This window comes from Lampris incognitus, chromosome 18 (genome assembly GCF_029633865.1).
Source record: "Lampris incognitus isolate fLamInc1 chromosome 18, fLamInc1.hap2, whole genome shotgun sequence".
NCBI lineage: Eukaryota > Metazoa > Chordata > Actinopteri > Lampriformes > Lampridae > Lampris > Lampris incognitus.
In genome coordinates, this window is record NC_079228.1 from 3,074,304 (window position 1) to 3,087,484 (window position 13,181).

The window sequence follows — 13,181 nt, forward strand, 5'->3', positions numbered from 1 at the left end:
TTTGGTTTAAATAGGACCTGGGTTTTGGTTTAAACATGACCTGTGTTTAGTTTAAATATGATCTGTGTTTAGTTTAAATAGGACCTGTGTTTAGTTTAAATAGGACCCGTGTTTAGTTTAATCAGGACCTGTGTTTGGTTTAAACATGACCTGTGTTTAGTTTAAACATGACCTGTGTTTAGTTTAAATAGGACCTGTGTTTAGTTTAATCAGGACCTGTGTTTAGTTTAATCAGGACCTATGTTTAGTTTACATAGGACCTGTGTTTAGTTAAACAGGACTTGTGTTTAGTTTAAACAGGACCTGTGTTGAGTTTAAACAGGACCTATTTTTAGTTAAACAGGACCTGTGTTTAGCTTAAACATGACCTGTGTTTAAGTTAAACATGACCTGTGTTTAGTTTACATAGGACCTGTGTTTAGTTCAACAGGACTTGTGTTTAGTTTAATCAGGACCTGTGTTTGGTTTAAACAGGACCTGTGTTTAATTTAATCAGGACCTGTGTTTAGTCTAAACATGACCTGTGTTTAGTTTAGACAGGACCTGTGTTTAGTTTAAATATGACCTGTGTTAAGTTTAATCGGGACCTATGTTTAGTTTAAACAGGACCTGTGTTTAGTTTAAACATGACCTGTGTTTGTTTAAATATGACCTGTGTTTAGTTTAAACATGACCTGTGTTTAGGTTAAACATGACCTGTGTTTAGTTTACATAGGACCTGTGTTTAGTTAAACAGGACTTGTGTTTAGTTTAAACAGGACCTGTGTTGAGTTTAAACAGGACCTATTTTTAGTTCAACAGGACCTGTGTTTAGTTTAAACATGACCTGTGTTTAGTTTAAACATGACCTGTGTTTAGGTTAAACATGACCTGTGTTTAGTTTACATAGGACCTGTGTTTAGTTAAACAGGACTTTTGTTTAGTTTAATCAGGACCTGTGTTTGGTTTAAACAGGACCTGGGTTTTGGTTTAAACATGACCTGTGTTTAGTTTAAATATGATCTGTGTTTATTTTAAATAGGACCTGTGTTTAGTTTAACTAGGACCGGTGTTTAGTTTAAATAGGACCTGTGTTTAGATAAACAGGACCTGTGTTTAGTTTAAACAAGACCTATTATTAGTTAAACAGGACCTGTGTTTAGTTTAAACATGACCTGTGTTTAGGTTAAACATGACCTGTGTTTAGTTTACATAGGGCCTGTGTTTAGTTAAACAGGACTTGTGTTTAGTTTAATCAGGACCTGTGTTTGGTTTAAACAGGACCTGGGTTTTGGTTTAAACATGACCTGTGTTTAGTTTAAACATGACCTGTGTTTAGTTTAAACAGGACCTGTGTTTAGTTTAATCAGGACCTGTGTTTAGTCTAAACAGGACCTGTGTTTAGTTTAAACATGACCTGTGTTTAGTTTAAATATGACCTGTGTTTAGTTTAAACATGACCTGTGTTTAGGTTAAACATGACCTGTGTTTAGTTTACATAGGACCTGTGTTTAGTTAAACAGGAGCTGTGTTTAGTTTAATCAGGACCTGTGTTTGGTTTAAACATGACCTGTGTTTAGTTTATACATGACCTGTGTTTAGTTTAATCAGGACCTGTGTTTAGTTTAATCAGGACCTGTGTTTGGATTAAACATGACCTGTGTTTAGTTTAAACATGACCTGTGTTTAGTTTAAATAGGACCTGTGTTTAGTTTAATCAGGACCTGTGTTTAGGTTAATCATGACCTGTGTTTAGTTTACATAGGACCTGTGTTTAGTTAAACAGGACTTGTGTTTAGTTTAAACAGGACCTGTGTTGAGTTTAAACAGGCCCTATTTTTAGTTAAACAGGACCTGTGTTTAGTTTAAACATTACCTGTGTTTAGGTTAAACATGACCTGTGTTTAGTTTACATAGGACCTGTGTTTAGTTAAACAGGACTTCTGTTTAGTTTAATCAGGACCTGTGTTTGGTTTAAACAGGACCTGGGTTTTGGTTTAAACATGACCTGTGTTTAGTTTAAACATGACCTGTGTTTAGTTTAAACAGGACCTGTGTTTAGTTTAATCAGGATCTGTGTTTAGTCTAAACAGGACCTGTGTTTAGTTTAAACATGACCTGTGTTTAGTTTAATCAGGACCTGTGTTTGGTTTAAACAGGACCTGGGTTTTGTTTTAAACATTACCTGTGTTTAGTTTAAACATGACCTGTGTTTAGTTTAAACAGGACCTGTGTTTAGCTTAATCAGGACCTGTGTTTAGTCTAAACATGACCTGTGTTTAGTTTAGACAGGACCTGTGTTTAGTTTAAATATGACCTGTGTTTGTTTAAATATGACCTGTGTTTAGTTTAAACATGACCTGTGTTTAGGTTAAACATGACCTGTGTTTAGTTTAATCAGGACCTGTGTTTGGATTAAACATGACCTGTGTTTAGTTTAAACATGACCTGTGTTTAGTTTAAATAGGACCTGTGTTTAGTTTAATCAGGACCTGTGTTTAGGTTAATCATGACCTGTGTTTAGTTTACATAGGACCTGTGTTTAGTTAAACAGGACTTGTGTTTAGTTTAAACAGGACCTGTGTTGAGTTTAAACAGGCCCTATTTTTAGTTAAACAGGACCTGTGTTTAGTTTAAACATTACCTGTGTTTAGGTTAAACATGACCTGTGTTTAGTTTACATAGGACCTGTGTTTAGTTAAACAGGACTTCTGTTTAGTTTAATCAGGACCTGTGTTTGGTTTAAACCCGACCTGGGTTTTGGTTTAAACATGACCTGTGTTTAGTTTAAACATGACCTGTGTTTAGTTTAAACAGGACCTGTGTTTAGTTTAATCAGGATCTGTGTTTAGTCTAAACAGGACCTGTGTTTAGTTTAAACATGACCTGTGTTTAGTTTAATCAGGACCTGTGTTTGGTTTAAACAGGACCTGGGTTTTGGTTTAAACATGACCTGTGTTTAGTTTAAACATGACCTGTGTTTAGTTTAAACAGGACCTGTGTTTAGTTTAATCAGGACCTGTGTTTAGTCTAAACATGACCTGTGTTTAGTTTAGACAGGACCTGTGTTTGTTTAAATATGACCTGTGTTTAGTTTAAACATGACCTGTGTTTAGGTTAAACATGACCTGTGTTTAGTTTACATAGGACCTGTGTTTAGTTAAACAGGACTTGTGTTTAGTTTAAACAGGACCTGTGTTGAGTTTAAACAGGACCTATTTTTAGTTAAACAGGACCTGTGTTTAGTTTAAACATGACCTGTGTTTAGTTTACATAGGACCTGTGTTTAGTTAAACAGGACTTTTGTTTAGTTTAATCAGGACCTGTGTTTGGTTTAAACAGGACCTGGGTTTTGGTTTAAATATGACCTGTGTTTAGTTTAAATATGATCTGTGTTTAGCTTAAATAGGACCTGTGTTTAGTTTAAATAGGACCCGTGTTTAGTTTAAATAGGACCTGTGTTTAGATAAACAGGACTTGTGTTTAGTTTAATCAGGACCTGTGTTTAGTTAAACAGGACTTGTGTTTAGTTTAATCAGGACCTGTGTTTGGTTTAAACAGGACCTGGGTTTTGGTTTAAACATGACCTGTGTTTAGTTTAAACATGACCTGTGTTTAGTTTACATAGGACCTGTGTTTAGTTAAACAGGACTTGTGTTTAGTTTAATCAGGACCTGTGTTTGGTTTAAACAGGACCTGTGTTTAGTTTAAACATGACCTGTGTTTAGTTTAAATATGACCTGTGTTTAGTTTAAATATGACCTGTGTTTAGGTTAAACATGACCTGTGTTTAGTTTACATAGGACCTGTGTTTAGTTAAACAGGAGCTGTGTTTAGTTTAATCAGGACCTGTGTTTGGTTTAAACATGACCTGTGTTTAGTTTAAACAGGACCTGTATTTGGTTTAATCAGGACCTGTGTTTAGTTTAATCAGGACCTGTGTTTAGTCTAAACAGGACCTGTGTTTAGTTTATACATGACCTGTGTTTAGTTTAATCAGGACCTGTGTTTAGTTTAATCAGGACCTGTGTTTGGATTAAACATGACCTGTGTTTAGTTTAAACATGACCTGTGTTTAGTTTAAATAGGACCTGTGTTTAGTTTAATCAGGACCTGTGTTTAGGTTAATCATGACCTGTGTTTAGTTTACATAGGACCTGTGTTTAGTTAAACAGGACTTGTGTTTAGTTTAAACAGGACCTGTGTTGAGTTTAAACAGGCCCTATTTTTAGTTAAACAGGACCTGTGTTTAGTTTAAACATTACCTGTGTTTAGGTTAAACATGACCTGTGTTTAGTTTACATAGGACCTGTGTTTAGTTAAACAGGACTTGTGTTTAGTTTAATCAGGACCTGTGTTTGGTTTAAACAGGACCTGGGTTTTGGTTTAAACATGACCTGTGTTTAGTTTAAACATGACCTGTGTTTAGTTTAAACAGGACCTGTGTTTAGTTTAATCAGGACCTGTGTTTAGTCTAAACAGGACCTATGTTTAGTTTAAACATGACCTGTGTTTAGTTTAAATATGACCTGTGTTTAGTTTAAACATGACCTGTGTTTAGGTTAAACATGACCTGTGTTTAGTTTACATAGGACCTGTGTTTAGTTAAACAGGACCTGTGTTTAGTTTAATCAGGATCTGTGTTTGGTTTAAACATGACCTGTGTTTAGTTTAAACATGACCTGTGTTTAGTTTAAATAGGACCTGTGTTTAGTTTAATCAGGACCTGTGTTTAGGTTAAACATGACCTATGTTTAGTTTACATAGGACCTGTGTTTAGTTAAACAGGACTTGTGTTTAGTTTAAACAGGACCTGTGTTGAGTTTAAACAGGACCTATTTTTAGTTAAACAGGACCTGTGTTTAGCTTAAACATGACCTGTGTTTAGGTTAAACATGACCTGTGTTTAGTTTACATAGGACCTGTGTTTAGTTAAACAGGACTTGTGTTTAGTTTAATCAGGACCTGTGTTTGGTTTAAACAGGACCTGGGTTTTGGTTTAAACATGACCTGTGTTTAGTTTAAACATGACCTGTGTTTAGTTTAAACAGGACCTGTGTTTAGTTTAATCAGGACCTGTGTTTAGTCTAAACATGACCTGTGTTTAGTTTAGACAGGACCTGTGTTTGTTTAAATATGACCTGTGTTTAGTTTAAACATGACCTGTGTTTAGGTTAAACATGACCTGTGTTTAGTTTACATAGGACCTGTGTTTAGTTAAACAGGACTTGTGTTTAGTTTAAACAGGACCTGTGTTGAGTTTAAACAGGACCTATTTTTAGTTAAACATGACCTGTGTTTAGGTTAAACATGACCTGTGTTTAGTTTACATAGGACCTGTGTTTAGTTAAACAGGACTTTTGTTTAGTTTAATCAGGACCTGTGTTTGGTTTAAACAGGACCTGGGTTTTGGTTTAAATATGACCTGTGTTTAGTTTAAATATGATCTGTGTTTAGTTTAAATAGGACCTGTGTTTAGTTTAAATAGGACCCGTGTTTAGTTTAAATAGGACCTGTGTTTAGATAAACAGGACTTGTGTTTAGTTTAATCAGGACCTGTGTTTAGTTAAACAGGACTTGTGTTTAGTTTAATCGGGACCTGTGTTTGGTTTAAACAGGACCTGGGTTTTGGTTTAAACATGACCTGTGTTTAGTTTAAACATGACCTGTGTTTAGTTTAAACAGGACCTCTGTTTAGTTTAATCAGGACCTGTGTTTAGTCTAAACAGGACCTGTGTTTAGTTTAAACATGACCTGTGTTTAGTTTAAACATGACCTGTGTTTAGGTTAAACATGACCTGTGTTTAGGTTAAACATGACCTGTGTTTAGTTTACATAGGACCTGTGTTTAGTTAAACAGGAGCTATGTTTAGTTTAGTCAGGACCTGTGTTTGGTTTAAACATGACCTGTGTTTAGTTTAAACATGACCTGTGTTTAGTTTAAATAGGACCTGTGTTTAGTTTAATCAGGACCTGTGTTTAGGTTAAACATGACCTATGTTTAGTTTACATAGGACCTGTGTTTAGTTAAACAGGACTTGTGTTTAATTTAAACAAGACCTGTGTTGAGTTTAAACAGGACCTATTTTTAGTTAAACAGGACCTGTGTTTAGCTTAAACATGACCTGTGTTTAGGTTAAACATGACCTGTGTTTAGTTTACATAGGACCTGTGTTTAGTTAAACAGGACTTGTGTTTAGTTTAATCAGGACCTGTGTTTGGTTTAAACAGGACCTGGGTTTTGGTTTAAACATGACCTGTGTTTAGTTTAAACATGACCTGTGTTTAGTTTAAACAGGACCTGTGTTTAGTTTAATCAGGACCTGTGTTTAGTCTAAACATGACCTGTGTTTAGTTTAGACAGGACCTGTGTTTGTTTAAATATGACCTGTGTTTAGTTTAAACATGACCTGTGTTTAGGTTAAACATGACCTGTGTTTAGTTTACATAGGACCTGTGTTTAGTTAAACAGGACTTGTGTTTAGCTTAAACAGGACCTGTGTTGAGTTTAAACAGGACCTATTTTTAGTTAAACAGGACCTGTGTTTAGTTTAAACATGACCTGTGTTTAGGTTAAACATGACCTGTGTTTAGTTTACATAGGACCTGTGTTTAGTTAAACAGGACTTTTGTTTAGTTTAATCAGGACCTGTGTTTGGTTTAAACAGGACCTGGGTTTTGGTTTAAATATGACCTGTGTTTAGTTTAAATATGATCTGTGTTTAGTGTAAATAGGACCTGTGTTTAGTTTAAATAGGACCCGTGTTTAGTTTAAATAGGACCTGTGTTTAGATAAACAGGACTTGTGTTTAGTTTAATCAGGACCGGTGTTTAGGTAAACAGGACTTGTGTTTAGTTTAATCAGGACCTGTGTTTGGTTTAAACAGGACCTGGGTTTTGGTTTAAACATGACTTGTGTTTAGTTTAAACATGACCTGTGTTTAGTTTAAACAGGACCTCTGTTTAGTTTAATCAGGACCTGTGTTTAGTCTAAACAGGACCTGTGTTTAGTTTAAACATGACCTGTGTTTAGTTTAAATATGACCTGTGTTTAGTTTAAACATGACCTGTGTTTAGGTTAAACATGACCTGTGTTTAGTTTACATAGGACCTGTGTTTAGTTAAACAGGACCTGTGTTTAGTTTAATCAGGACCTGTGTTTGGTTTAAACATGACCTGTGTTTAGTTTAAACATGACCTGTGTTTAGTTTAAATAGGACATGTGTTTAGTTTAATCATGACCTGTGTTTAGGTTAAACATGACCTATGTTTAGTTTACATAGGACCTGTGTTTAGTTAAACAGGACTTGTGTTTAGTTTAAACAGGACCTGTGTTGAGTTTAAACAGGACCTATTTTTAGTTAAACAGGACCTGTGTTTAGCTTAAACATGACCTGTGTTTAGGTTAAACATTACCTGTGTTTAGTTTACATAGGACCTGTGTTTAGTTAAACAGGACTTGTGTTTAGTTTAATCAGGACCTGTGTTTGGTTTAAACAGGACCTGGGTTTTGGTTTAAACATGACCTGTGTTTAGTTTAAACATGACCTGTGTTTAGTTTAAACAGGACCTGTGTTTAGTTTAATCAGGACCTGTGTTTAGTCTAAACATGACCTGTGTTTAGTTTAGACAGGACCTGTGTTTGTTTAAATATGACCTGTGTTTAGTTTAAACATGACCTGTGTTTAGGTTAAACATGACCTGTGTTTAGTTTACATAGGACCTGTGTTTAGTTAAACAGGACTTGTGTTTAGTTTAAACAGGACCTGTGTTGAGTTTAAACAGGACCTATTTTTAGTTAAACAGGACCTGTGTTTAGTTTAAACATGACCTGTGTTTAGGTTAAACATGACCTGTGTTTAGTTTACATAGGACCTGTGTTTAGTTAAACAGGACTTTTGTTTAGTTTAATCAGGACCTGTGTTTAGTTTAAACAGGACCTGGGTTTTGGTTTAAATATGACCTGTGTTTAGTTTAAATATGATCTGTGTTTAGTTTAAATAGGACCTGTGTTTAGTTTAAATAGGACCCGTGTTTAGTTTAAATAGGACCTGTGTTTAGATAAACAGGACTTGTGTTTAGTTTAATCAGGACCTGTGTTTAGTTAAACAGGACTTGTGTTTAGTTTAATCAGGACCTGTGTTTGGTTTAAACAGGACCTGGGTTTTGGTTTAAACATGACCTGTGTTTAGTTTAAACATGACCTGTGTTTAGTTTAAACAGGACCTCTGTTTAGTTTAATCAGGACCTGTGTTTAGTCTAAACAGGACCTGTGTTTAGTTTAAACATGACCTGTGTTTAGTTTAAATATGACCTGTGTTTAGTTTAAACATGACCTGTGTTTAGGTTAAACATGACCTGTGTTTAGTTTACATAGGACCTGTGTTTAGTTAAACAGGAGCTGTGTTTAGTTTAAGCAGGACCTGTGTTTGGTTTAAACATGACCTGTGTTTAGTTTAAACAGGACCTGTATTTGGTTTAATCAGGACCTGTGTTTAGTTTAATCAGGACCTGTGTTTAGTCTAAACAGGACCTGTGTTTAGTTTATACATGACCTGTGTTTAGTTTAAATAGGACCTGTGTTTAGTTTAATCAGGACCTGTGTTTAGGTTAATCATGACCTGTGTTTAGTTTACATAGGACCTGTGTTTAGTTAAACAGGACTTGTGTTTAGTTTAAACAGGACCTGTGTTGAGTTTAAACAGGCCCTATTTTTAGTTAAACAGGACCTGTGTTTAGTTTAAACATTACCTGTGTTTAGGTTAAACATGACCTGTGTTTAGTTTACATAGGACCTGTGTTCAGTTAAACAGGACTTGTGTTTAGTTTAATCAGGACCTGTGTTTGGTTTAAACAGGACCTGGGTTTTGGTTTAAACATGACCTGTGTTTAGTTTAAACATGACCTGTGTTTAGTTTAAACAGGACCTGTGTTTAGTTTAATCAGGACCTGTGTTTAGTCTAAACAGGACCTGTGTTTAGTTTAAACATGACCTGTGTTTAGTTTCAATATGACCTGTGTTTAGTTTAAACATGACCTGTGTTTAGGTTAAACATGACCTGTGTTTAGTTTACATAGGACCTGTGTTTAGTTAAACAGGACCTGTGTTTAGTTTAATCAGGACCTGTGTTTGGTTTAAACATGACCTGTGTTTAGTTTAAACATGACCTGTGTTTAGTTTAAATAGGACCTGTGTTTAGTTTAATCAGGACCTGTGTTTAGGTTAAACATGACCTATGTTTAGTTTACATAGGACCTGTGTTTAGTTAAACAGGACTTGTGTTTAGTTTAAACAGGACCTGTGTTGAGTTTAAACAGGACCTATTTTTAGTTAAACAGGACCTGTGTTTAGCTTAAACATGACCTGTGTTTAGGTTAAACATGACCTGTGTTTAGTTTACATAGGACCTGTGTTTAGTTAAACAGGACTTGTGTTTAGTTTAATCAGGACCTGTGTTTGGTTTAAACAGGACCTGGGTTTTGGTTTAAACATGACCTGTGTTTAGTTTAAACATGTCCTGTGTTTAGTTTAAACAGGACCTGTGTTTAGTTTAATCAGGACCTGTGTTTAGTCTAAACATGACCTGTGTTTAGTTTAGACAGGACCTGTGTTTGTTTAAATATGACCTGTGTTTAGTTTAAACATGACCTGTGTTTAGGTTAAACATGACCTGTGTTTAGTTTACATAGGACCTGTGTTTAGTTAAACAGGACTTGTGTTTAGTTTAAACAGGACCTGTGTTGAGTTTAAACAGGACCTATGTTTAGTTTACATAGGACCTGTGTTTAGTTAAACAGGACCTGTGTTTAGTTTAATCAGGACCTGTGTTTGGTTTAAACATGACCTGTGTTTAGTTTAAAGATGACCTGTGTTTAGTTTAAATAGGAATTTTGTTTAGTTTAATCAGGACCTGTGTTTAGGTTAAACATGACCTGTGTTTAGTTTAAATAGGAATTGTGTTTAGTTTAATCAGGACCTGTGTTTAGGTTAAACATGACCTGTGTTTAGTTTACATAGGACCTGTGTTTAGTTAAACAGGACTTGTGTTTAGTTTAATCAGGACCTGTGTTTGGTATAAACAGGACCTGGGTTTTGGTTTAAATATGACCTGTGTTTAGTTTAAATATGATCTGTGTTTAGTTTAAATAGGACCTGTGTTTAGTTTAAATAGGACCCGTGTTTAGTTTAAATAGGACCTGTGTTTAGATAAACAGGACCTGTGTTTAGTTTAATCAGGACCTGTGTTTGGTTTAAACATGACCTGTGTTTAGTTTAAACAGGACCTGTATTTGGTTTAATCAGGACCTGTGTTTAGTTTAATCAGGACCTGTGTTTAGTTTAATCAGGACCTGTGTTTGGATTAAACATGACCTGTGTTTAGTTTAAACATGACCTGTGTTTAGTTTAAATAGGACCTGTGTTTAGTTTAATCAGGACCTGTGTTTAGGTTAATCATGACCTGTGTTTAGTTTACATAGGACCTGTGTTTAGTTAAACAGGACTTGTGTTTAGTTTAAACAGGACCTGTGTTGAGTTTAAACAGGCCCTATTTTTAGTTAAACAGGACCTGTGTTTAGTTTAAACATTACCTGTGTTTAGGTTAAACATGACCTGTGTTTAGTTTACATAGGACCTGTGTTTAGTTAAACAGGAGTTGTGTTTAGTTTTATCAGGACCTGTGTTTGGTTTAAACAGGACCTGGGTTTTGGTTTAAACATGACCTGTGTTTAGTTTAAACATGACCTGTGTTTAGTTTAAACAGGACCTGTGTTTACTTTAATCAGGACCTGTGTTTAGTCTAAACAGGACCTGTGTTTAGTTTAAACATGACCTGTGTTTAGTTTAAATATGACCTGTGTTTAGTTTAAACATGACCTGTGTTTAGGTTAAACATGACCTGTGTTTAGTTTACATAGGACCTGTGTTTACTTAAACAGGACCTGTGTTTAGTTTAATCAGGACCTGTGTTTGGTTTAAACATGACCTGTGTTTAGTTTAAACATGACCTGTGTTTAGTTTAAATAGGACCTGTGTTTAGTTTAATCAGGACCTGTGTTTAGGTTAAACATGACCTATGTTTAGTTTACATAGGACCTGTGTTTAGTTAAACAGGACTTGTGTTTAATTTAAACAGGACCTGTGTTGAGTTTAAACAGGACCTAATTTTAGTTAAACAGGACCTGTGTTTAGCTTAAACATGACCTGTGTTTAGGTTAAACATGACCTGTGTTTAGTTTACATAGGACCTGTGTTTAGTTAAACAGGACCTGTGTTTAGTTTAATCAGGACCTGTGTTTGGTTTAAACAGGACCTGGGTTTTGGTTTAAACATGACCTGTGTTTAGTTTAAACATGACCTGTGTTTAGTTTAAACAGGACCTGTGTTTAGTTTAATCAGGACCTGTGTTTAGTCTAAACATGACCTGTGTTTAGTTTAGACAGGACCTGTGTTTGTTTAAATATGACCTGTGTTTAGTTTAAACATGACCTGTGTTTAGGTTAAACATGACCTGTGTTTAGTTTACATAGGACCTGTGTTTAGTTAAACAGGACTTGTGTTTAGCTTAAACAGGACCTGTGTTGAGTTTAAACAGGACCTATTTTTAGTTAAACAGGACCTGTGTTTAGTTTAAACATGACCTGTGTTTAGTTTACATAGGACCTGTGTTTAGTTAAACAGGACTTTTGTTTAGTTTAATCAGGACCTGTGTTTGGTTTAAACAGGACCTGGGTTTTGGTTTAAATATGACCTGTGTTTAGTTTAAATATGATCTGTGTTTAGTTTAAATAGGACCTGTGTTTAGTTTAAATAGGACCCGTGTTTAGTTTAAATAGGACCTGTGTTTAGATAAACAGGACTTGTGTTTAGTTTAATCAGGACCTGTGTTTAGGTAAACAGGACTTGTGTTTAGTTTAATCAGGACCTGTGTTTGGTTTAAACAGGACCTGGGTTTTGGTTTAAACATGACCTGTGTTTAGTTTAAACATGACCTGTGTTTAGTTTAAACAGGACCTCTGTTTAGTTTAATCAGGACCTGTGTTTAGTCTAAACAGGACCTGTGTTTAGTTTAAACATGACCTGTGTTTAGTTTAAATATGACCTGTGTTTAGTTTAAACATGACCTGTGTTTAGGTTAAACATGACCTGTGTTTAGTTTACATAGGACCTGTGTTTAGTTAAACAGGAGCTGTGTTTAGTTTAATCAGGACCTGTGTTTGGTTTAAACATGACCTGTGTTTAGTTTAAACAGGACCTGTATTTGGTTTAATCAGGACCTGTGTTTAGTTTAATCAGGACCTGTGTTTAGTCTAAACAGGACCTGTGTTTAGTTTATACATGACCTGTGTTTAGTTTAATCAGGACCTGTGTTTAGTTTAATCAGGACCTGTGTTTAGTTTAAACATGACCTGTGTTTAGTTTAAACATGACCTGTGTTTAGTTTAAATAGGACCTGTGTTTAGTTTAATCAGGACCTGTGTTTAGGTTAATCATGACCTGTGTTTAGTTTACATAGGACCTGTGTTTAGTTAAACAGGACTTGTGTTTAGTTTAAACAGGACCTGTGTTGAGTTTAAACAGGCCCTATTTTTAGTTAAACAAGACCTGTGTTTAGTTTAAACATTACCTGTGTTTAGGTTAAACATGACCTGTGTTTAGTTTACATAGGACCTGTGTTTAGGTAAACAGGACTTGTGTTTAGTTTAATCAGGACCTGTGTTTGGTTTAAACAGGACCTGGGTTTTGGTTTAAACATGACCTGTGTTTAGTTTAAACATGACCTGTGTTTAGTTTAAACAGGACCTGTGTTTAGTTTAATCAGGACCTGTGTTTAGTCTAAACAGGACCTGTGTTTAGTTTAAACATGACCTGTGTTTAGTTTAAAATATGACCTGTGTTTAGTTTAAACATGACCTGTGTTTAGGTTAAACATGACCTGTGTTTAGTTTACATAGGACCTGTGTTTAGTTAAACAGGACCTGTGTTTAGTTTAATCAGGACCTGTGTTTGGTTTAAACATGACCTGTGTTTAGTTTAAACATGACCTGTGTTTAGTTTAAATAGGACCTGTGTTTAGTTTAATCAGGACCTGTGTTTAGGTTAAACATGACCTATGTTTAGTTTACATAGGACCTGTGTTTAGTTAAACAGGACTTGTGTTTAGTTTAAACAGGACCTGTGTTGAGTTTAAACAGGACCTATT